The 24,136-nt window shown below is 40.7% G+C and overlaps 1 protein-coding gene across 7 annotated transcripts in view; it reads left to right on the forward strand.

Annotated features, from left to right (window-relative positions):
* sulf1 (sulfatase 1) overlaps positions 1-24,136 on the forward strand; it is a 96,204-nt gene that overhangs the window by 32,482 nt on the left and 39,586 nt on the right. For 6 of the 7 annotated variants that reach the window (XM_053227986.1, XM_053227981.1, XM_053227985.1 and 3 more), the window contains one exon: positions 20,368-20,723. The exons of the other annotated variant lie outside the window; for it this stretch is intronic. The gene's annotated coding sequence lies outside the window, so the exon portion shown is untranslated. The remainder of the gene's footprint in view (positions 1-20,367; positions 20,724-24,136) is intronic. 7 annotated transcript variants of the gene reach the window in all.

The following is a 24,136-nucleotide window of genomic DNA, read 5'->3' on the forward strand; positions in this document are numbered from 1 at the left end:
GAAAACGTCTGGAATTTTTTCATGATGAAAAGACAAGAAGTCTCCCCTTTTAATAAAATAAAATCCTGCCAAATGTGAAACAGGTAAACAGTTTTTTCAAAATCTGTTTTATATTGTGATAAATACTACACTAAGTTATTGAGAATGTGAGAAATAGTGAGAATTAGTTGCTGTTTATCTGTTCTCAGAGGTGAGCTAGTGTCGTATGATCATCTCAACCCTCACTTCTACATTCCCCTAATTAGAACTGCTGCCAAACCTCTGGATCTCCTTAAGGTATATCTAAACACAATCTACTTTGAACGTACAGACATGATTTTACAAACAAACCTCTGTCACGACGACATTCAGAAATTTAGATATTCAGAAGAAGTTCCTATCTATTCAGTAAATGATCAACTCTCAATTTATCCTGCTCCAACTCAGCTCAGTGGCACTTGGCAAAGTCTCATGCAGATACAGTCAGCTTTGGTGATTAAAGGCTGTAGAAGCTACCACGGCTCAAGAAGTTTCTTCTTGTCAACATCTGTACATTACATTACATAACATAAGTAATTTGTCTTATGTTGTTATTTAATGTAATTAAGAAGCAATGTCTTCTGGATCTATAGTTCTATTTCAGTCTTAATCTGAACCTTGCTAACGCTACTAATACTACCTTCACCAAATCTGCACAAGTGTAGTGCTGCATATCCCATTTTGCCTGCATCTATCTGAAAATAAAATTTCAACAGTACCAACCCCCACCGGAGTGTTACATAACAGAACTAGACTACTGCTTGAGGGGAATAACATGACTAGCTATCTAGCTTACCTAACAAGTCAACTGCATAAGCTCACTACGGTACTTAAGCTGTAGGGTAGTGTTGTTAGCTAGCTAATATCACCAATAGCTAGGAATCTGTGAAAACCCGTATAAACACAAATATGGCTGCTACTTTCTACACAGGCAAATTTCTTGCATAACATGTGACAAATAGTAGCTAGAACTAAGGAAAGAAATTACTATGGAAGATGCTTGAAGATCACTTCTCGGTCTACAGGACTCAAGTTGCTCAGCCCAGATGGCCTGTTCATCTGCAGAGCTTTCTCAGGTCAGGCTTAGCTCAGCCAGGTAACATGAGATTGCTGGGAAACTCCAGAAGACACACAGATTTTTTTTTTTTTTTTTTTTTTGCTCCAGCAAAAATTTACTCGGCGTTTGAATCGATATTTCTTAGGACTGCACAGTACTGATAGTCCGTCCTCAAAGGTGACTATGAGACAAAGCAAAGTACTAGATCAGCATAAGCAGATTGTGCTTGATACACTAAAAAAATTATTCAAAACCTCTCGACACCAATACATTCAAAGATTGTGCCTATTTAAACAAGTGTAGTTGTAGCAAAATGGTGGCAAAGCTTCTGTTTTTATTTAAGATGGCTATAATGTTGCAGAATTTCCATCCGTCATTTTGTAGGCCAGATACATTGGATTTTGGGTTTATGGAATGTCTGAGTTTGATCAATCATCAGATATTAGTTGGCTTTCACCTTCTGGCCTCATGGTCATTTTTCTCTGGCTTCTCCAGTGGAGGTGTTCATTTTCTCACTGCAAGAGTTCATGTAGTCCTTCAGCATCCTGGATCAGTTCACACTGTTCATCAGTATTGTGGTTAGTGGAAATGGTTTCAGCTGGAAGCCTTTTGCAGCCTAACCAAAACGGTGTGACTTGGATGCCGTCCCACAATTTAATGTTCTGGTTTTAAAGCATTTGAAATGAACATGAAGTGAAATGAAGGGTCTTTCTGAGCCTTTGTTCTTATGCTTTTTCTACAGCTAAAATGTTGAACCTGCTCATCCTCCCCTTCAAGAGTTTGAAGAACTTAGGTATTTAATGTAGGGTCTTGACTATTAACGGAAGTCATTTCACATGAAAAGGGATTTGTATGGTGGATGCTGTGTATAATCTAAGGATGATAATAATAATAAACAGATTTAAAGAAGTGTTCTTTTTTTTTTTTTTTAACAAAGATGGTGAAGTTGGTTGTTATGACCTGTTTATGTAACATTTATGGAAGGAGTCTCCAGTGTCAGTGCTTTGTAACAGTCAATAAGTTTTCGATCAGAGTTTTGCACTTAACATTTTCTCGGTAACATGACAAGCTGGGTTTTTTTTTTGTCTTAAAGTTAATAAGAGAGAAAATACAAGTGAGGCTGCTCTGCTAAGGGAGCGAATGTTTATGGGTGTTTATAACATCAGTAACAACAGAAACTAACTTATTTTGTGGAAATTCATAACATTACATGTAACTATAAACACTACATGTTGTTAATTAATAAACTAAAAATTGTAATTGCTGGCAGATCACAGTGATATAAAAGGAATAAACGCTTCAATCTACTTCCAGGTGCTAACAGTAACTCTGCTTCGCCTCTGCTTGCATGATTGATGATTTTCCTAAAACAGCATGGCCCATCAGGTGTTGTTCCTTATCTCCTGCCTTTGTCCTCACCTTGTGCAGGTGGTCATTTCTCATCAAACGTTTCATCAATAGTTTCTTAATAAGACCAATTTTCATACAGGTATGAAAGGATCCTTTGCTGTGGGTCCAAGGAATAAAACCAGTGACATTATAGCACTGGCCCCTGCAGACAAAAATGTCCTTTGATGTTGTCTCTGGTTATTTTTCTGGTTGACAGATCAGAGCGGATTCTGAAGTGAAGTGCTTTGATGCTCTGGGTAAATTGCACATCAGCTTCTTACAGTCCTGACCTGCAATGGAGAATAATTTATACACTGAGATGCAGAACGAAAGGGTGCCCCACAAGTCCGCTGTCAAGAATGTGTTAGTTGGGAGGAAGGAGGTGAGGTTTCCCGGCGGTGTCAGTAAATATTGGAGAGTTCAAAATGCCTGCACAAATCATTCCACATTCACATGTCGATTGGCTCAACGCTTGTTGTGTTTGGGAAGAAAAAGACTGAGCTTTTGGTGTATTTTTAAGTGATAACTCATGCTAGCGTGCTCCTGCACAAAATAAGTAAAGGTCTGGTATTATATCATCAGAGTAAACGTCACTGGATATTGTGGCAGTATAATAGACATTGAGACGATTAAATTGTCATCACACAAGCTTACTTGTGTATGTATCAGGTATGTCAATCCATTAACCACCCAATACACTTGAAACTCTGTGTGTGTTGTTTTGGATTAGCAAAGAATGACAAAAAATGTATCCATCTTGCCCAGAAATGGAAACACAGCAGTGTTTCAATAGCTTGGCTTGGGCTTTAATATGTTGAGTCCTAAATAACATCAACAAAATGTTTCTGAAAGCCCATATATATGATAGCATTACATTTTTATGAGGTAGTGGTGCTGACAAGGTAATTTGTAATATTCAGGGTCTCAGCCTCAGGAAAAACAGTTTATAAAGCTCTACACCACAGACGGTCTCATTTAACAACATCGGGGCAACAAAAGAGGAGCTATTATAATGTGATTTATTGCAATCATTTCTACTAATAAATCAGCGTGAGAAATAAATAGGCTTCATATAGTAAGAATGAAAGTTTAGGAAAGGCTTCTGGCATTTCAAGACTGTGAGAGCACAGAGTGCTTTCTTTTTCCCCCCTCCATAAACAGAAACCATTGAAGCCTGAGATCCGGTCAATTTAACTTGGTGCTTGGTGGCCCGTCTTGTCTGTAAGAACCAGCGCCACTCATTATGATGCCACTCCCCAACTCATCCTCATCCTAGGCTCCAGTGAAGGTATGGTAAGGATTTCCTCGTGTGTTAGTTTATTTTCCGATGCCTGGAGGTTCATCAAACCTTGGTTTTATGGCAAATGGTTTAAAACCGTCACGCTCTAAGAAAGGTCTGGTTCTGGTTTTGTGTAGACCATTGGGTAAGGCCACACTCAGGGATACAATCAATCAGTACCACATTTGCTCTGCCCGGGAGAATGCATACTGGGGCTGCTAACTGTGAAAGCACTGGCATGTCTGCACCATGTGGTGAAACATGAATTGCCTTTGTTCCATGTCATATTCTGAGCTTGATATATATTATTAGTGGTGGTTGCTGAGAGTTTTTGTCACCATTTGGCTTGTTGTATTGTTTCTCAGTGCCATACTCTCTGGCAAAGTTTTTATATTACTGCAGCTACTTACAGCATATATCATTTTGTCACTTCTGTTGAATTTGTTAGTCTCGGTCACACTTCTTTGGGAGAGCCTTATTAACCCTTTAATGAACAAGAGCACAAGAAACAAGTGAAAATTAATTCTTTTTTTTTTTTTAAAACATATTAGGGCTCAAATAACGGTTCACAATTGCAATTTTTATTTCAAAGTTTTTATCTCCCAGGATACAATACATATTTAAGGTATATATGTGTAAGATTATTGATTAATAAAACTTTACCGACTGCTTTAAAATATTAAAATCATTGGTTCAGACAAATCACTTTTTGCATAATTTTATTTAAAGACACTGATTGAAATAGGACAGTTAATGTGGAAACACCCATTTGAAACTCTCAGCACCTTATTGGCAGTAAGTTAAGGAAGTAGTTCTGAGAATTTTAACCAGTCACCATGCAAAGCCTCGCTTTGCACTTGTCACACATGATGGAGGTTTGTCCAGGGAACTGGTCAATCTCAAGTTACCTAGACTGTGGGACCTTTGGCTGTTTGATGATCTCGCATGGTTGTGTTTGGAGGGTCTTTCTCTCTTGTCCTTCACAGGATTGATCAGTGCTTTGGCCACATACATCCTAAAGCCTTTCAGGTTCTGCTGTTTCTATTTCAGTGCTTCTGCATTGCAGAGATGGAGCAGCTAAGCATTGTTTAGAGGAATATCGATCATTTGCCAAAATATGCTTAGGTACCACGGGTGGGAATTGGCTGGAGTGCGATCATCATGTCTGCCAAATTGACTCTTCTCAGGCAGCATGCACATGCTTCATTTTAATTTTTTCAGATGTGTACAATCAACTTGCCAAATGAAAGCAGGATACAAGCTGCTGCCAGTATAAATCTAGCTTAATAGTTTACTAATCTTTACATTTATCTTCTAAGTAATTTAATATTTTGCATATCAAAGTATATAGTTGCCTACCTATACAGCTTTCGTCTTTTGTTTTGGTAGTATAAAGATTTTATTCTCTAGGTCAGCAATAGGTCATTTTTATGTAATCTTCAGCACTGCTGTAAGCAAGTTGATTGATGAGCCTTATTATCCTCTGGGAGAGCTGATGCTCAGAAAGACAGTTCGGCCAACCATTAGCAACAAGCACCACACACATGCCTGCGGAATGAGAGCTCTCTAAGGTAGGAGTGAAAGGTGATGTTCAAACACCATATGTCATCTAATGATGAGCTTGTGTCGCCTTTTGTAATAGGCTTCCCTGCTTGTGACAGCGACTTATCAGTGCCATAATCAGTAATGCTGTCCGAAGTGTTTTCTTTACACTGATACGAAGGTCTATATACCTTTTTCAGCCTGTGATGTTAAGTCTTAAATGTAAAGCTTATCTTTGCATTATCAGGGTCCTCTTGAGTGTCCGGGCCCATTCACAACTCCCTGTAGAAGCCCAAAACAAACATTCCAGAGAAAACAGTCCCAGGCTCATAGAAGGTTAGTCGTTGCCCCAAGTCATTACAAGTCAGCTTTGCCTTAGCTTTTTGGCTCTGTTTGCTTATTGTAAATCACAAGTGGCACTCATGCCTCGAGGTCAGATTTACTTGGTATTCACTGAGAACAGACTAAGGTAAGTATGAGCAGTGTTAACAAGGTAGTGCCTATTTAGACAAGCATCTCTCTATCTATCCAATTTAGCTTAATCTGAAAGATCTAGCAAAAGGCCCTGCGTAACAAATTATTAATGGCTCCAAGAAAACTTTGAGAGTTTTCATGCTGATTTACCATGTGTGCAGTCAGCACACCCTCCGGATAAATCGAGAGGCGGATTGATTTATGAGGAGTCCCCCACACTTACCCCCGCCTCAGGCAGCCATGGCAACACTGCATCCCTTGGCTCTAGGCGCTCAGACAGAGTAATGTGGGAACTGACCCAAAGTACTGTACTGTTCAGCTCTTTGTGAAATCATCTGCACCTACAGGGCATTTCAGACGTTCTACCTGAAAGGCTTTGCCTTCCTCTCAGGCCATCACACTGTGCCTTCCTGAGATTTTCCTATGCTTTGCCTTGAAATGCAGGTTCAAATCCAGTATTTATGATGCTGTTTACCACAGTCCACGTGTTTCACAACAGCACATCTGTGTTCCAGTAGACAGTTTTTGGAACTGGCACTGTATTGGATTGAAGGCAGTCAGTGCAAGCGAAGGAGGGAGGTGATATGTCATGTTAAATGCTACTTTTACTTTAACCTTTACAGAATACTGGCCAAGACATTTCTTGGTCCTTGCTGCTTTTCTTGGCTCAAAGCTTTTTCCTCAAGCTTTTTGTCTTTTAGTTTATTAAAACTCTGAATAACCAGGCACCTGTTATTTTCGCACAGAGTTGCAACTCTGTAAGCTACAGATCTCCCCCCACAGACAAAAATTGGCCAGACCAAACTTGCAAATTATGACTGGTATGTGCCGATTTTCTCCGTAGGCCCTGCAGTTCTGTGTCGATGCAGTCCAAGACTCTTATGGAGCAGCACGTCATGTTTTTAGAAGTTAGGATTTATAATCGTGCTTGCTTATTAAAAACTTGCTGACCTTGACATGGCAAATCAATACTTCTCTAAACAGCTTGTCAAGTTTCATTCCCAAAGTAAACATAGGACGTAATGAAAATAAATGAATGCATTTAGACCCGCTACAGGAGCACTGGTGGGGTATAAATGTTTCTTTCTCAAAGAAGCAAAACTTTTATCAGTTTTTCCATAAACCTGTTTGCAGATTTATTTAACTACCAGCCTGGTTGCTCAGCACTGCTGCATGGAAGTTGAGTGGGGTGCATGTTTGCAGAACATTAAAACCCCAGTTTGTCAGTCAATTGCTATGAGGATGTTCTCTTCCAATGTTTGCCATTGCCTCTTCCTTTTGAGCCTGCTTGCAGAGGTATGGCTTGTTCTTACCTGAACCAAAGTAGTGCCTAAGTAGTCTGCAGTACAGCTTTTTGACCAAGTAATGTTGTTTTGAGTAAAACAAAGCCGTTCTCTGTGAGCAGATTCAGAGATTGGGGAGGAAAAAGTGAGTGACTCAGGATAGGCATTTGAGAAAAATGCATTAATCATGTATTCTGTTTGGTCAAGTTTCTGAACCTATACTTTCAGCAAAGCAGGGTTGAATGGTGGTGGTCCCTTGGGGGATTATCTTAGACTGTGGTGGATGCCCCAGACTTCCTTCATTGTGAATATTATCTGTTCTTTGAGATGCTTGGTCAAGCATTCTTTACATTCCCACTCAACTCAATCCATCACCCGTTTATGTTACTTGTGTCCTCTAAGTTGCTCAATGAACACCTCTCATATTATTAATGCTAGACCATTTCTATACGCGTTTAAATACATTTCTGTAGCAGTATATCAAAACTCCAGAAAATCACAAGGATAAATTGGGACATTCCAGTAGTAGTCATGGACTGAGGTGGGAACTTGAGCTGGCTGTATGGGCAGCTGAGACTTTAATTACTTGACTAACCCTGGAGTCTCTATACTATAACCTCTGAAAGTGAGGGTAGGGGTCAGTTGCACTTCCCACATTTCTTGTGATGCACTGTAGCAATAGGGTCGTCATGCCGTGAGTAGCACAGCTACCCACAGGACTTTTATTAGGAAAAATCAAACCAAAACTGCTGCCACCACACTATGCAAAAACACGTAGCTTAACAATCTGCACACTCAAAGACAGCATGTGATTCTATTTATAGCCCTATTAATGATCATTAAGCTGTTGTCCAGATGTTCTCCTTTGCAGTGTTTCATGTCTAGTGCGATTGTGTCAACCAGCTTGGCACAGGCACAGTGGTTCCAAGTGTTTGACTTCTATGCGTGTTAAAAATGTGTTGCTGCCTGTGAATGACTTTGAGTACATTGGTGTTGTCAGTAGAAGTCAGTGAAATGTGCGTCCCTGCTCGCAAGCTTCATGCTTTGGCATAAATCTGCATAGTTTCAAGATGGGGGATCTGCATCCCAGTAAGGGCCCCCTCCTGTGGAAAGGACCACAGCAAACATTTGACATTTTAAAAACAGACATTTGGTATACCTCCTGGTAGTGCAGACGCGGATAATGGTTTAACGCTGTGGCTGGGATGGTGCATGCTTGCAGGGGGCTGTCAGACATTCAAATACAGGAGGATTGATTTCACCACATTCGTTCGGCTGAAGGAGGCAAGAAATGGGAGAAGAGTGTTGAACCTGTCCTCCTGCTGTTTCCGTAAGGACTTGGCAGTGTGGTGATGTGCGGCCAGCTGGCCTTGCTTTTGGCTTTAGTGGTGGGATAGGACTGGGTCCTATGAGGATACGCACACTTGCACACCAAAAGAAAGTGGCTAGCAAAGATGGAGAACCCAATCTAAGAGCTGGGTGGTCTTGGTGGTCCTTGTTCTGCCTTAGACACATCTTTTTCCTTCTTTGATTCCATGTCTTTCTAATGGAGCTGGTTTTCATAGTGCCACAGCAGGGTTATCCCCTTTCGTGATCCAAGGGCTTTAGAGAGATCTATTCAGCTGGAAAGATTTCACACCAGCCGTGTCCAGAAAGTGTGGCATGGCAGGGCGGATTACATGGGCGGTTTTGGAAAACATTTCGGCAAAATGACACGTTAGGCCTTGTACAGTCAATTTGAATATCCAAACCAGAGAGAGTTAAGTTTCTATGTGAGGTATAAAAACGAAGGCTAAACTGAGGCACACTTGTTGAAAACAAGAAGTTTTGGTAATCATATTAAGGGGTAAATACATTATTTTTGTGAAAGTGTAATTATTTGTCCTGCTGTGAATTTAATCTCTTATTCTGCCTTATTTCATCAAGAATGTCAAATGTGTCTGTAAAGCATTCAACAACGTCTGTGTCTCACATAGTTTATAATTTCAGCTCAGTCTCCAGTACAGATCTCATTAATCTTCTGTAAACTGAGCATGTTTTCTCAACTTAGCTGAACCCTCAACAAAGGTTCAGTCGAAGCATTATGAAACTTTTGTGCATTAGTGTAAAACAGTTTATCTAGGCTTTAGCTTTTTTTACGTATTATGGTAAAATCATGGTAATGTTTGGTTGGTGGAAACATAGAAAGCCTGCCTTGTGTTTTGCTAGCTTTAGGATTTATTGTGCCTGGAATTTTGTCAGACTGAGATGTTTGTTTTTATCTCTAATTGCAAAGATGAAAAATAATGCAGAAAGATGTTTAACAGGAAGGAATTGTTTGCCACTGGCAGTTCCTGTGTAACTTTGCCTTATGGAATCGCTCCAGTCCAAGAACTCGTGTATATAGAAAAGATAGCTCTGCCATCTCTAGTCTGTAGCAAACAGGATATGAGGTATGAATGATTCATGGGTGCAGTATTCCAGGATTAATCAAGACTAAAACATGATTCAGTCTTCTCGTTTAGTCTTTGAAGCCTGGAGAATAATATAATAAAATTATATTATTCACTGAGCAAAGATGGCACAAACATTCATGTGAAGAGGGAGCTGGTACATCTGGCAGTGATGCAGCATGCACTTGAGAAGCTTTATCAGATTGAGAGCTCAATTAAGAGCTGTCAGTAGGCTCAGGTAAGAGCTAACAGTGAAGCTTTTATTTTCCTTTTTGGTTTTGCTGACACTCCAGGAGAACAAAGACTGTACTCTTCACCAGGTGCTTTAAGGAGATCTGTAAACCAGGTTTTACTTTCTTCCATTAAGCAAAGATGGGGCCTTTTCATGGGTCCAACTTTTTCAAATTACTTAATGGCCACAAGCCTGCATGTCTGAACTATTATGGTGCCTGTGCTGTGCGTAATTGCCTAACGCTCAAGATAAGCCACAATTGGATGGATGCTCAGAATTCCTGGGTTTCTGCATACCCTGTGGACTTGCTTCTGAATGTCTTCAACAGCAAAACAGGACAAAAGTTTTGTCATGCTCTGAGTGGACCCAGACCTCAGTCAGTAATGCAGATGGTAGGTCTGTCTCTAGATGCCTTCAGGCACCTTGTTGCAACATGTCCAATCTGATTTATGCCTCCTTGCAGATTATGGAAGATGGTTGGGAAAGATCACACCAGCTGAACGATACTCAGTGATATAAAGTCAAGAGATTGGGGCTTGTAGGAGGAAGGAGAGGAAGTGATTACCCTTTATCTGACCACCACTGCATCAAATCGGGGATCAAGATGACTTGGAAGTAGTAGGCCAGTACTACTAGTTTACCATTTAGTCTACCATTTAACCAGCCATTTAGTCTACTACCTTTTTTCTTTTATCTTTTTTCTACTATCTTTTGTAGCCATTAATGCTACTTGAAATTTGTGCTTCAATTCCATGCTGAGCATTTACACAATGGTGCTGGATCTTTGACGTAAGCGAATGTGGTGTTCATTGGTGACATTTGTTAATTAGACCAGTAAATGTGCCCAATGCTGGAACTGAGTGCTTTGGTGCAGTGCAATGGGGAGAGGGCACCTAACTCTCTGCTCATACATATGCAAGCACATCTTGAGAAAGAGGTTTGGCTGAATGTCAGGGGAGCACTACAAAAGATTGGAGCTTGACAAGAGCCTGAGCTCCCTGCCAGCCCGGAGGGTTACGGAGTGGAACGGAGGGGCTCAGCCATGTTTACTAAGATCTAAAGCAGACCTCTAAAGCTCTGTTTGCATTTTATTCACTAACTCAGCTGAAAGGTACATAGAAGTCTTTCTCTCTGTCCTTCCTCTTCGAGCATTCTTCCTCTTTTCTCTTTGACCAAACAGCCGAATACAACAAATATGTATGAGACACAATAACATGGACTAATTGGATTATTAGTAGTTTTGTTCCAGTGGTCCAGGCAGTGTGGGCTTGGACTTCTCCCCGGAGACCAACTAGCAAGCTTTTCTTTGGCTAAATGTCATCACATACATGAAATGGTTTTCCTGTTTCTGTTTCTGTTTTTTTTTTTTTTTTTTTTGGCAGAATGTGTAATGGAACGCCTAACTCGCTTTATTTCGGACTGCTGATGAAACTTCTGACCTCTGTGTAGAAAAAGCACCATGGCTGCCCCATTGAAGCCAACCTGACTAAGATCAAACACTCAAATCCTGAATGCAGCACATTTCTTAGATGCTTGTAGGGAGGATAGCAGGCAGACAGTGGGGGTAGGGGGAGATGGCAGCAGAGGATCCCAAACCCCCTTTATATACAGGCCTTTCTATTGCTCTCAAGAGGTTTGTCAGACCATCCTCTTTTTTTCTTTTGCCATTGTTTACTATCTTTGTTTATTCAAAGACACAGTTAGCATGAAAGTGACAGAAGAGTAGTTCCTCTGTCTTTACAGGATATGCTGGGTTTACTACTCACAGAAAAACAATGCCTGGTACAGAACGGTCGTGACTTCTTAACTAAACTATGGAGTTAAGACTGTGGGTGATCTCAAATTTGAAAGAAGTATTCTCCTGAGATGTATTTTGGGGATGTATTTTGGGGACAAAAACTGTTATACTTGTCTCACATTAAAAGTGCCCTTTGTGCCAATAGAGCACACTTTAAATCCCAAACACGGTGGTATTACTGGAATTTGCACCTGTTGGAGAGCTGTGTGATCTTTCTCAGCCTTCTCAACCATGGCTGCTCTACAACTCTATTGGCATTCCACAATAAAATGTGATCTGTGAGGTCAGCTGGGCATCTTTGTGGTCTATTTCTAGATTTTCTTTTCTGCAAATACCTTTTTTCCCCCCTGATATTTCAGTGTTGATTCAGTTTTGTTATTTGGCAGTGGTACTTTTATGTGAATTAGGCATTTGTAGTTTTTGATGACATCAGAAATGACATTCATCATATACCACAGTGATGTTGAATTCTCATTTCTGATTGGCCAGAAGGTGTTGATTAAATTCTATAACTCCAGTTATTAAAATAGTTCAAGCTGCAATGTTTGTATTTTTAAAATTAAATAGGGACTTGTACAGCGGATGCTACATCAGTGGATTTTTTTTTTAAAATAAACGTGTGTAATCATTAATGTGAAGTTTTCTCTGAGAAGTTTAACATGTAAGGAGTCTCCAGTGTCACTGATAAAGCTGTTCTTTTAAGTTTTTCAAAATGGAAGTCTTTGCCGTTTCTTGGTAATATGACAAGCTGCATTTTTTTTGTATTATTAAACTCAATGTTTCTATTAATTTCTCTGACGTTCCACATCATTAAACATAACAATAAATGGATAAAAAACATCTTATTTTAATAAATAAAAAATTGCCTCTTGAACATCAGGCTGCATCCAGCATTGATTATTTTCTTATGATAGCACATCCCAAAGTGTTTTATTCCTTACATAATACGTATCGCTGAACATTTGATCACAGAGAGAGTCAGGACACAGGCAGCTGATATCTCACATCAAGGGAAAGGTCACTTCTCTCAGAGCAATACATGGAAATAACGTACTACACCAGCAGTTTGTCCCTGCACAGAAAGTTTGTAATATCGTGGGACTGGTTGATTATTCTGAATTGTATCTGAATTGTATGGAAAGTCACATCATGACTGATCATGAGGGACATGTTTATGTTTTTAAACAATGTGAGGTTTGATTAACAAGACCACACATTATTTTAGCAACAGTATGAAAACAGCATGGTATCTCTTTGGGTAGTTTATTTTGCATTCTTAAGCTAGTCGTCCTTTTTGGTGTTTATTTTGGCTATTTAATCATTTACAGAGTCAATGCACAGTTTAATATTGTCTAAAAAAGATTTTCAGCTTCTTTTGAACCACAAAGATTGAATGGGATAATGTAGCAGAAACAGTGTACGTCACTCTGACTTCCCTGAATGCCGTTCTTTGTTATTGGATTGCTATTATCCGTAAGTAAATGTACCCACACTAGAATCCTTAACTGCAGCCATTCCCAGCACAGCAGCTGCTGTTGTTCATAACTTTGAGTGTGTGAGTGGTCCAGACTCAATCTATTGTAGCACGGGGCCCATAATGCCCTTTTTCTACTGCCCCCTTCATAAACAGCCAGGTGTGAGCACTCAGGGAGGAGGGAAGGAAAGGGGACCGCTTGGCTCTCCACACCTACACTGAGCATCGGCATTTCCATGCTTCCTCACCAAAAGGGTGTGCTTGTAAATGTTATTAATAACTGGTGGGGGCGATAAAGCTGGAGTACTCCTGCCATTGTTGTTTAGTTGGTTGCTTGATGATAATTATTTCCTTGAAGAGAGAAGGAGAACACGGGGCCAGATTAAAGTGTTTCCCACCCCGAGTGCCAATCACGACTTGCAAGCTCCATGCTGCTTTCACTGCTGGAGAAGCCCAAAATTACCCATTAAAATAAGCCACAGCCAATCAGGCCTCTTTGCATCTCCTACGCTTGGGTTCCTCTTCAAAACTGAAGTATTTGCGTGCAGCAGAGCCGTGTGTGCCTGTGAGTTTACTGTGCATTTGCTTTAATCAAACTTTTATTTCAACTGGCAGGGTGCACCAGGCTGCTTTCTCATTTGAATCCTTTTATTCCTTGAAGAACGCCACAACTTATGCAGTTTTAAAGGCTGCTACTTTGTTCTGACCTTCTCATGCCCCTTTCAAGGTGTAGTTTTTTTTTTTTATATATATATCTCACAGCCATGATCTCTTGAATGACTGTTTATGCCATCTTGGTGATATACTTTCTTCTTGCCTTGTACTACAGCTCCCCTCCTTGGTTTTTGTTATCTAGATTATGCCTCTACACAACACACCAGACCTGAATTTGCTCCCTCACTGCCCTGGTGGCGGCATGCTTTAAAGGATTATATCCGACCGGGCATTTGGGATGTTGTAGAGCGGATAGGGCCTCCATGCTTCAGGATTTGGCCTTTCTGCCTTGTTCTTGCCTTTCATTTGAGGGTCTGAGAGGATTAAAAGTGTGCTTCCGGATACACCGCATTGTTCCTCCAGGAGAAGATGGAGGGCCTTTCAAAGGTCTGAGGGGTTAATATGGTGGCCCAGCAGGTGTAGCCGGAAACCACTAACAGTGCCGAGTAAAACTTGTATTTCTAAAAAGCAGATAAATACATGATTATGGCGCATGTGAGCAAGCTTTGATAGTTTATTGGTTAATCCAAGTGGGAATACATTGACCTTCTTGCTTTACATATAGTGGTTTACTGATGCTGAAAGGCTCAAGTAATGTTATAATAGGTTAGTCAACATATTATAGGTCACATAAGCCATATATACAATTGTGAAAACTGCAAACTCAGCTACATTACGATTAGATATTTATGCATTCTCCTAATATGTTTGCTTATTATGTTTAAAAGGGATTTGGTCTGTATTTGCTTGTCTCTAATGAAATTAGACATGGTGCTTTCACAGAACTAGTGTACGTGTGTGTGTGTGTGTGCGCGTGTGTGCGTGCATGGGGAAATGTGTGTGTGGTTAAAGGGTTGCATGTGACTAGTCCTTTCCCCCCACAGTCTCTAGAGAAAGTCCCAGAACACAAAGGTCTATGGTTACAGCAGAGCAAGAGAGCACTTCGAGTGTTATGAGCAACTTGCCCCTGAGATCCTTGATCTTTACTCTTGCTGACTTTCAGCCACAAATGTCTAAATGACTTTGTGCTGCTGTAGTGGTTTAGTTCCTTTAGGGCGAGTGCTTCCTCTCATAATGACAGCACCTGATTACGGTGCAGCCTTTTTAGAAAGTGCCCCTATTTTCTAGATTTATTTTTGCTGTACTCCAGGTAGAAAAGACCCTTTCACATTGATCAAAGGGACACACTTTGCTCCCCTCTGTCATCCTTAACCACAGAACTGCCTAAACTCTGCAGCCATGTTTTTTCACTTTGAGGTTTCATTCAAATTTGTCACAGGAGGAGGCATGCAAAACTGAATTGCTTGTCATAAAGGTTATGAACCTTTTAAAGCCATAAACCAAGAACTTTGCCTCAGGCTTAACATTAGCATTTGTACAAATGTTGGTTTGGGTTTGGATAAAGTTGTATGAAAATGGAACAGTGAGCGCAGGTAAGTTAGGGAAGGAATTCATGAAAAAAAGACGGAAATGTGCGCCATCCATTCAACTCTTTAAAGTGTTACTCCTCTAAAAGGTAAGATTATTTGACCTCTCATGCTCTGTCTTTCTATATGAGTCATCTAGACTTTTTCCTCTCACAGAAGCCTTCAGTTGTCTCCCTCTGTCTGTGTTTTAATTGAGCACTGTGAGTGTATCCAGAGATCAGGTTCAGACTTTGAACTTGTCTCTTCCCATTAAATGCCACATGTGTCTCCCTGCATGAGCTCTTTTTTTTTTTTTTTTTTTTTTTTTTTTTTGCATAAATCCTGTTTGGATCTCTCTTTGAATCTCTGGAGCTTTATTTACTCTGTATGTACATTGTATTACCAGGCACATGTTTAAATGCATAGGGCTTTTCTAACACATCTAGTATTTCAGTGAGATTTCCAGGATGTTTTTTTTTTTTTTTTCTTTTAAAGAATGCGTGCTAGATTTGACTTCTGTCTGTACTCTGGATTGTACTTAATCCTAGTACTCTATCTGTCTCGTTTGCAGCTGCTCCCCATCTGCCTTAAGTGTGTAATTAGCAGTGCTTTCTTCTAGCCTTTTGGACTCCCTCTGGATAGTAATTTTTTGCATGCTGCTATTCATTGTTTTGGCATCCTAATGCATGCGAGGTGCTGATGTGGGTCGTGACATCTAGCTTCATGATTCCACCGTTCCTTTGAGCGTTGGTCCTCCTTCATCCCTACGTCACAGTCACCATCCAGACGAATACCTTGCATTTTATTTGATCTGTCTTTCCCTTCAGTTGAGGGAAAAAATGGTTTTCAGCTGAGGTAAAGATTTGGATTGCAGGGTTCTGCTTTTGTCTGGAAGGCCCATATAGCTACTCTGATGAACAGCGGTGATAATTCAAAGCCGGACTGGGCAGATGGCAGACTCAAAAGAAGTGACGACTTCTGTTTTCAGTTTCAACCTCTGCAGGCGTTATGGACTGCTGGAACTAACATTGAGAAACACTTCAAACATCTAACCCTTATTGATCATTCTGGTTCTTAACTGCTATTTTTTATTTTTTTTGCATGGAAGTATGCATGCATAAATTCATTTGGCAAGAAATTGAGTCTTTGCCGCACAGGATGTTCCTTGTTTAACTTGCGCAAGTGAGTCAGTAGGGATATCGTATATCCACCAAAGACGATTAGAATGAAGTTGCAATGTTGATGGAACTTAAAGCCTGTTGTGCATCCCTTCATGTGTCTTGTCCACTTTTACCCCCTGTGTACTGGCTTTCATGTTGGTGAGAAGTGAATCTTTATTGACCTTGGTACAAATTGATGGCTCACGTGTAGTTAAACAGAAGTTCTTTGGTGTAAGTGCTCAAAAGATAGTACTTTTCAGAACTTAGAGATAATGGCCTTTCCTCCCATCAATTAGTGTTGGATCAAAGGCAATGATTGATGGGACACCTCTCTGTTTAGTGATGTTATTAATTCCCATTTAACTGTTTTTGTATTTTCAACCAGTTTCAGTGAAACCTGATGCCTTTGGATTCTGTGAATATTGCAGATCTTTGGATCTTGATATCTGTGGGTATGTAAATATACAGGGTGTCCCAAAAATCTCCATACATTTTTTTTCATGCTTAGTTTGTTATATATTTTTTTCAGATAGCCTTTAAGAATGCTTTTGACAAAAGAAGAATGTATTGAAATCAGTTTCATGGCTGGATCAGGAAGCTGTTGCAAGGTTGCAATGGACTTTAACAGGAAAAATGGCAAGCAGGTCACACAGGACACTGTTACCAAACTTATTAACAACTTCAAAAAGACTGGAATTATTGCTGACCAACTGAAAAATGGACGTCCACAAGCATCCATTGACGAAGGGACAGCCGATGTGGTGCTGGCACACATAGTCCTCTATTTTGGGACACCCTGCATATAATAAGATAATTTATCACATGGGTTTTTAGTTATAAGCAGGCAGCTTTGCGAGTGTCTGTGTGTTCAGCTGTCATGCTGTATGGAAGCGTTTTGGAGCTGAGACGCAATGCACCGTAAACCCTATACCTAACCTTCAGTCTACCCCCACAGCTTCAGCTGTTTTTCCCTGGCATGAAGTTGAAAAGAAGCCGCTGTGACCTCTGATCCTGAGATGGGAACCCAGCAGGATATTCCTATTTATATTTCGTATAGACTAGCTAGGCGCTAATGTGCCATGTAAGCTTAACCGTTGCATCCATGTTGTCTGTAGCTATATCGGTGGGATGGAGGATTTATCCTGAGATCAGACATGATGCATTTTATGGCATTCAGCATCTGGCTTTCAGATGTAACCTTGTAGTTAATCTGCTAATATAATAAGCTAGGAAGTTCAAATCCCAGGACTACCAGAGAACCACTGATGGACCCTTGTGGAAGACCTGTAACCTTGCTACTGGTATATCTCGGGGGGCGGGGGAATGGTAGGTACGAGTCCCCAGTTTAGACCATTTCTCTTTCTGTCCCTCACACTGTCCCCGCTGTGATGCCAGCTTCAGGACCAGTGACACCCTTCAGATCTTATTGAAGCACAATGAATGAGAGTAATGAACCAAATAACCCTCTCAAGGTCCTTGCTGCACCTGCAACCCTCATTTGAGGGCGGAGTGCCTTGCAGGGGTTAACTCTTGCAGGGATTGTCCTCTCTATACCTCTGTCTCATGTGTGTCTCTCTTCAATGACCTCCTGCAGGGACTTTAGGCTGTCCATGGACAGGATGAGTTCAAAGTGTCCACCCTCCTATTCTATCAGGCTTTCTCCATTTTTGAAAGACTCTCTCTTGCAGCAGCATTCAGCCTCTTATAGCCTTATAATCAGCAGCATTGCGTTCCCAGGCTTGCCCGACTCTCCTGTTCTTCCAAAAATTAGAATAATGAGCTTGCATGCCTAGCAGAATTGCAAATACTACAGTAGACATGGTGAAGAATGTGTCCAAGGATATCACTAAATAGCAAACTGCACCATGTGATGTAGACACCATTAACCATGCCATCTTGGATGAAAATTCTGAAGTCCATCGAGCTGTTGGCCCCTGCCCCTTCACAAAGACTTTAGGGTCATATAGTGTGGGGGTTGGAGGCTTGGTTAAGGTTTAAGGTGAACAAGAGGGAGTTGAGAAGGAGTGGGGTGGATGAGGGGGTTACCCTTTGTGAATTTGCTCAATCCAATTTGGGCTCTGCACTTCCCCTCCTTTGCAGATCTTGACTAAACCAAGAGCAGGGAGGTTCACATATCCAAATGAAAATGGCTTTTGTTTCCTTTAATTTAATATCCTGCACTCGGCAAGTAAATAGAAGAATTTCTTTTCCGACGGCGCAGTTCCGCTGGACGTGCCCATCTAGAACAACATGCCGAAGAGACAAAACACATGATGGATGCGTTTGTCTTATGCGTCATGTCTCATAGGCGAGCGTTTTGAGTGAAACTGTTTGATTGCACGCACTGCATGGAGAGGAGACAGAAGAGGAAAACCTGTCTGACAGATGTGATCGGGGCATCAGACCTGCGGCTCCTCCAAGGCTTTAAACAGCTGGCAGGAGGTTAAATGTTATTCTTTTTTACTGAATTGCTAAGTCATGTTTTGCCATCTGGTGGCCCCTAGTCTGCTTAGCTCTTAATCAATACAGAATAAGCCAGATTGAACATATTAGTGGTAGATGAAATACACAACTAGTTGCTAGAATTAGCAGACAAAAGGAGCACTAAAGAGCTTCAGCTTCCTTCGCCCTTGATGATTCGCGTTTGTTTGGTTTTGACCGCTGAGAGGATTGTGGTCTGCGAAGATTGATTAGTGTGTGTGTTTCGCGGGGGTCGTCCCAGACTGAAACTAATACCAAGGGGAACAGGTGTGAATGCGGCTTTACAGAATGCTAATAGGTCACTTAGCAGCCTTTGTTTGCATTTCCTCACTCCTGATGAACTTACTCGGATGTCACGGCCATGCTGGAAAGTGGATTGGAGCAGTACATTTCATTTCAAAGCTTTGATGAAGTCCCTGGTTACTAATGTTACACATTAATGTAGACATGAGTAGGGGATTATTGGAAGTGCTAATAGCATATGATTGTATGCCAAAATCTATAATAGAGACTGGTGACTTTTTGATTTGTTCTCTGAGTTTCAGAGAATGCACTCTTAGCAAGAAAAGGGTTCCTTGTGGGTTCCTGTGATTGATGGTTAAGGGTTTCTAAATGGAGTCATCATTAAAACTCTGTGAAAGGGAAATCCTCTGTTGTGGCTTATTATATAGATTCTTTAAGTGTTTCTTTGAGGGACAAATCAAAAAACCTCAAAATGAAACTGATCATGAAAATATCACAATACTTTATTTACAGTACAATTTTTATTAACATGGAGTGTTTTTTCTTGTAACAGCGTTTAAAATGTCAGACCCACATTTTAAAAAAATTAAAATTGAACTATGAAAAACTAAATTTAAACCTTATTGCAGATAGTAAAGTATATTATGACCTCCATTGTGAATGTATGTTATAATAGTATCTCACCTTAGACAAGTTTATCACGATGGAGTTGATTTCTATATTGATATTATATCATCCGTTTGCCCAGATCAAATGGACAAAATGTCAGTATAATTCAAATTAAATAAGCATTCTTTGTCAAGTTTCTGATGTTGTGTTGCTTCAGGAAGTTTAGTTAAACTGATTTGCAAACAATGATTAACAAGGTTACAGAATTTCACCAAACAGCATTTGAATTTGAATGCATTTGCTAGAGATTTACATTCTATAGTCTCAAAAAAATGGATTTTCCAGCAAGTCCTTTCTGTTTGCGTGTTTTCATGCTGATAGATTGTGAAAGGCAGGAATGTTGCCTGTGGTAAAGATTTATCACACCTAGGCGTGAGTAGTGCAGTCTCAGTGTTCCAGAGACTATTTTAGTGTGTGTCCTGGCTTCTATATACACCTTGATTCCTGTGTTTGCTCTGTGTGTGCGTATGTGTGTGTACAGAACATGGGAGTGCAGATTTCTGATAGTCTGGAGTGCATAGTTGGTCGTAGTTGGTCAGAAGGTCCCCCCCCCCATACACACACCTCTCCACACACTCAATGCCCTCCCTCCCCTTTCCCTTCCCTCACTCTCTTTCTCGCATACTCACACACTTTTCCCTCCACCCATCAACCCACCCCCTCTCTTTTCTCTCTCTCTCTCTTCCTCTCTCTCTCTCTGTCTCTGTAATTCTCAGGTTACGGTGACCGGAGTTTGCAGACATCTCTAGCGTCCCCCCCCCTTTTTTTTCCCTTGCCTTGTGTCCTTGTCCCTGCCTCCAGCCTGGGAAGAGCCACCCAGCGACCTCTCTGATTGGACCTGCTGGTTTGTCTTGACGCGGGTTGAGCGGTGCGAACTGGAGGACGTGTTTCAACAGATGGTTAGGGTTTGGTGTGTGTCATCACATTGAAGAAAGGATTAGAGGAGGAAGGTTGTCCTCCGGGAGCTGTGTGGTCCCCACTTACAGCAGCGCAGCTTCAGGAGAGAGCGCAAAGTGAGGACGCAGTTCTCGCTTCATCTGCAGCACGACACTTTTCCGCTCTTGTGTGTCAGGTACTTGGGCTTTCCTGTTTTATTTCTCCTTTTCATGATTTGAGCTGATTTATGTCTCAGATGACGTGTGCTGTCAATTTTGTAAAAAAAAAAAAAAAAATCAAAAATTATTTAAAAAATTTAATCCCAAATTGCCACATAACACTTTTATTGAATTTGAGAAATTAGTTAATGAAACACGTTACTGTTTCAGTACTCTAAACTCAAATAAGTGAACAGGATGGAACTTCAGTCTGAACATCTTAGACAAATTCCAAATGTCCTTTCAGAGACAACAGTTAATCCTGCTCATTAGTCATTTTAAAAATCGTTGTCTTGTACAAATGTTGAAAAGCTTCCGGACTGACTGTCAAAGCTGAGACATGCACTTGAGAATGGAGTGGGGGGAGCGGCGTGAGGAATTCGTGGCTCGCTTCAGTTATTTAGCTCCAGTGAGTCGCAGAGAGAGAGTTGAGCATCGAGCAAGGGTATGCTGTGCCGTGTATTATTTATGTGTGTTGCTGTGGGCCATGTGTTGCAGAGATCATGTAATGAAAACAGGCAGGTGCCTGGAATAAAGGCATAAAAGCATAAAGCACCGGTGTATGACTAATGTTTATGGGTAGTAATCAGCCGTGCATGTGTCTCACACACAGATCTAAATGTAACTGACAAAACCGCAAATGCAAGGTCAGTGAGTTCAGCATGAGTCAATTCATTACTAATGATCAGCGTGGCACGGCAAGAGGATGTGAATTTAGTAGCTGCTAAGTTTATTGCTGTTGCCTAAAACGACTGCAGTCAGATTTTTACTGCAATTTATTTGACGTCTTAAACTGTCAAGAGATTATTTGCCTGAATTGTTCAAATTTATTTATTTGTTTATTATTTAAAAAAAAAAAAAAAAAGAGCTCCTGTTTTCCAAATGGACAAAAGGTGAGGTCACGGAAGAATTGAGGGAAAATGATAACCAGAGAACCAAACATGTTTTTCTTCTCCCTCTTTTCTCTGCACTGAGACTGATATAAAATAAATCATAAGTAATCTGTGCCAGCTGTTCAGAGCTCTCCAAAACTCTCCAAAGCTTCTCTTTTCTTCAATCTTTTTATTGATACAAAGAGTGTTCCTTTGACCCTGCTTCTTTTTCCAGTCCCCTCGACACCCCGTTCAAAGCGCCATGTCCATCAGCAGCACTGTTTTAGCGTACATACATTGTTGATTCTCGTTTATTTGACCACCGTTTTGAAACACCGGCTCCGTCTTCGATACCGTAATCCTATTGCCAGCCTGCATGAGATATGAGATATGACCACCATTTTTCCACTGATCCATAAACAGTGCTTGCAGCTGTTGCAGATTATTTGCGATTCCTGGGAAGCCTGCGCCAACGCAAATATTAGTCCTGTAGCCGTTTAGGCAGCATGAAAGTTTGCCTCAAGATTGGAGGCACATTCAGAGTAAGAGGTCTTGGAATAATAAAGTGAAAGTGTGTAACGTGCGTTACGATGAGTGGCTCTCAATCACACTCTTTATATTGTGCTCTCGTTTTCCCTTCCTGACGTTTCTCCTTTTTATTCATGAACTCAAACCAGAAGCAGGAGCCTGTTTCTTTCCCACCTCCTCCTCATTCTCGTGGAGAAAGCGTCTGTTTGCAGACTTCTCCACTGCGTCTAAGTAGTGCCGCACATGTTCTGTCTTTCTGTCAAACAAATCCCCGATGCCAGACGCTGAACAATCCGCGCTCCTGTTGCCGTTTAGCACTCGAAGCAATGCTGTTTTATTTATCCAATATTAGCGTTACAACTTGTGAGTTCACTGAGGTGACGGGTTGATTCTAGGTGAAGGCTACAACAGACCTGAGATTGATGGAGTTCGTCTGAATCTTATTTACTGCTCTCATTCGTCACTTCACCAGATGATCTGATGATTGGCTTTCGGAAATTATTTAAATTTATTTTTAGTTAAAAAGCCCCTTACTGTGTCTTCCTAAAACAGTCCACATGACGGAATGTGACACTAACATTGCGTAAACAACAAATACTCATCTTTGACAATTTTTGAGATTCCTTTTAGCCATAGTAGAACATTATTACTCCCATATGAACAGCACACTCTTAGAAAAGTGGGAAAAATCCATCTAGCATGTTAAGAGGACTCCTGAAAGTTAAAGGCATGGGCATTTGAGACATTGGTATAGTTTGAATAATATTAAAATATTTAAAACTTTTTTCTTTTGACATGGTTGATCTATAAAATTATATGTTTTTATTTTTTTGCAATAAAAGAATTGCCACACAGGGTTCTTTAACAATGGCCTCAGCATTTTTTTCCCCCTCTGTCTTTCATTTGTGTAAGACCTGAAAAGCCAAACCAACTGATGAAGCCAGTAACTAAATACACTGCACTCGGGTTTATCATCAGGTTCTTGGTTTTTAAATGTTAGAAAATATTTGATTTGCACTAATTATTCCACAAAAGCACTTCATTTATGAAATAAATGGTATACCATGTAAGTTTTTCCTTTCTGAAAAGGATCCTAAGAACCCTACGCATCCCTAACCGTTTTCTAAAGGTGTAAGCCCTAAAGATTTTCTGCTTTTTACCAACTGTCAGTTTTGTTTTGTGAGGAGGCTGACTAGGCAGGGAGTGCAATCTGAAAGAGGAAATCATGCTGCGCTCTCAAGTAGCTGTTTATCTCTGTACTTAATAACAGCATCCCACAGGAAGTGAGGCCATGCCTTTTTGAAGAGGAGGACTGCGAATGTGATGGCTGTAATTGTCAGCGCACAGCTCGCTCTCTTTTTCTTGTTTGTCACTGTAATTCTAACTAAACTGTGTCAGGTTTGTAATTTCATAGCCCTTGATGTTCATTTGTTGACTTTCCGTGGAGGGGAAAGTCCTTAGCATGAGAATGATCTGAGGTCCGGGAGGGCAAGCATCACTCCTTTTTCCTCATAGAGAAAAAGAAGCAAAAGGGAATAGTGGAGAATGTGAGAGCTGTATGAACAGAAAGAATTAGAAAATGATGTCCGGAGAGATAAGAAGACTTCTCCGTTTGTACGATTTCGCTACCAAAAAATGTATTTAAGGTTAAATGTGTCTAAGGCAGCCAATAGGATTCACAGATACTGAGTGGAAGTCAGATGACTACACAGCCCCGGCCTGAGTATGTTCTCCCCGCCGCCTCACTTCTGTCGCGCAGTAATCCGACAAGCTGGTTTAGATTTGAAAGGGAAAAAGAGCTCCACGTGTGTCATGTGCAATTAAGTGGCCGTCAGAACAGATCGGAACAAGGGCCGTTCAAAAGGTGACACAGCCGGGGAGCTGGTGCTTTCATCCTCTGCTCTGCCAAAAAGGAGATAATGGAGAACAATTTGAGAGGAAAAAAAGGATGGGGGGGGGCCGATGAGCGAACATTCAACTCTTCTAATAAA

Source organism: Pangasianodon hypophthalmus, chromosome 22 (assembly GCF_027358585.1).
Source record: "Pangasianodon hypophthalmus isolate fPanHyp1 chromosome 22, fPanHyp1.pri, whole genome shotgun sequence".
Classification (NCBI taxonomy): Eukaryota; Metazoa; Chordata; class Actinopteri; order Siluriformes; family Pangasiidae; genus Pangasianodon; species Pangasianodon hypophthalmus.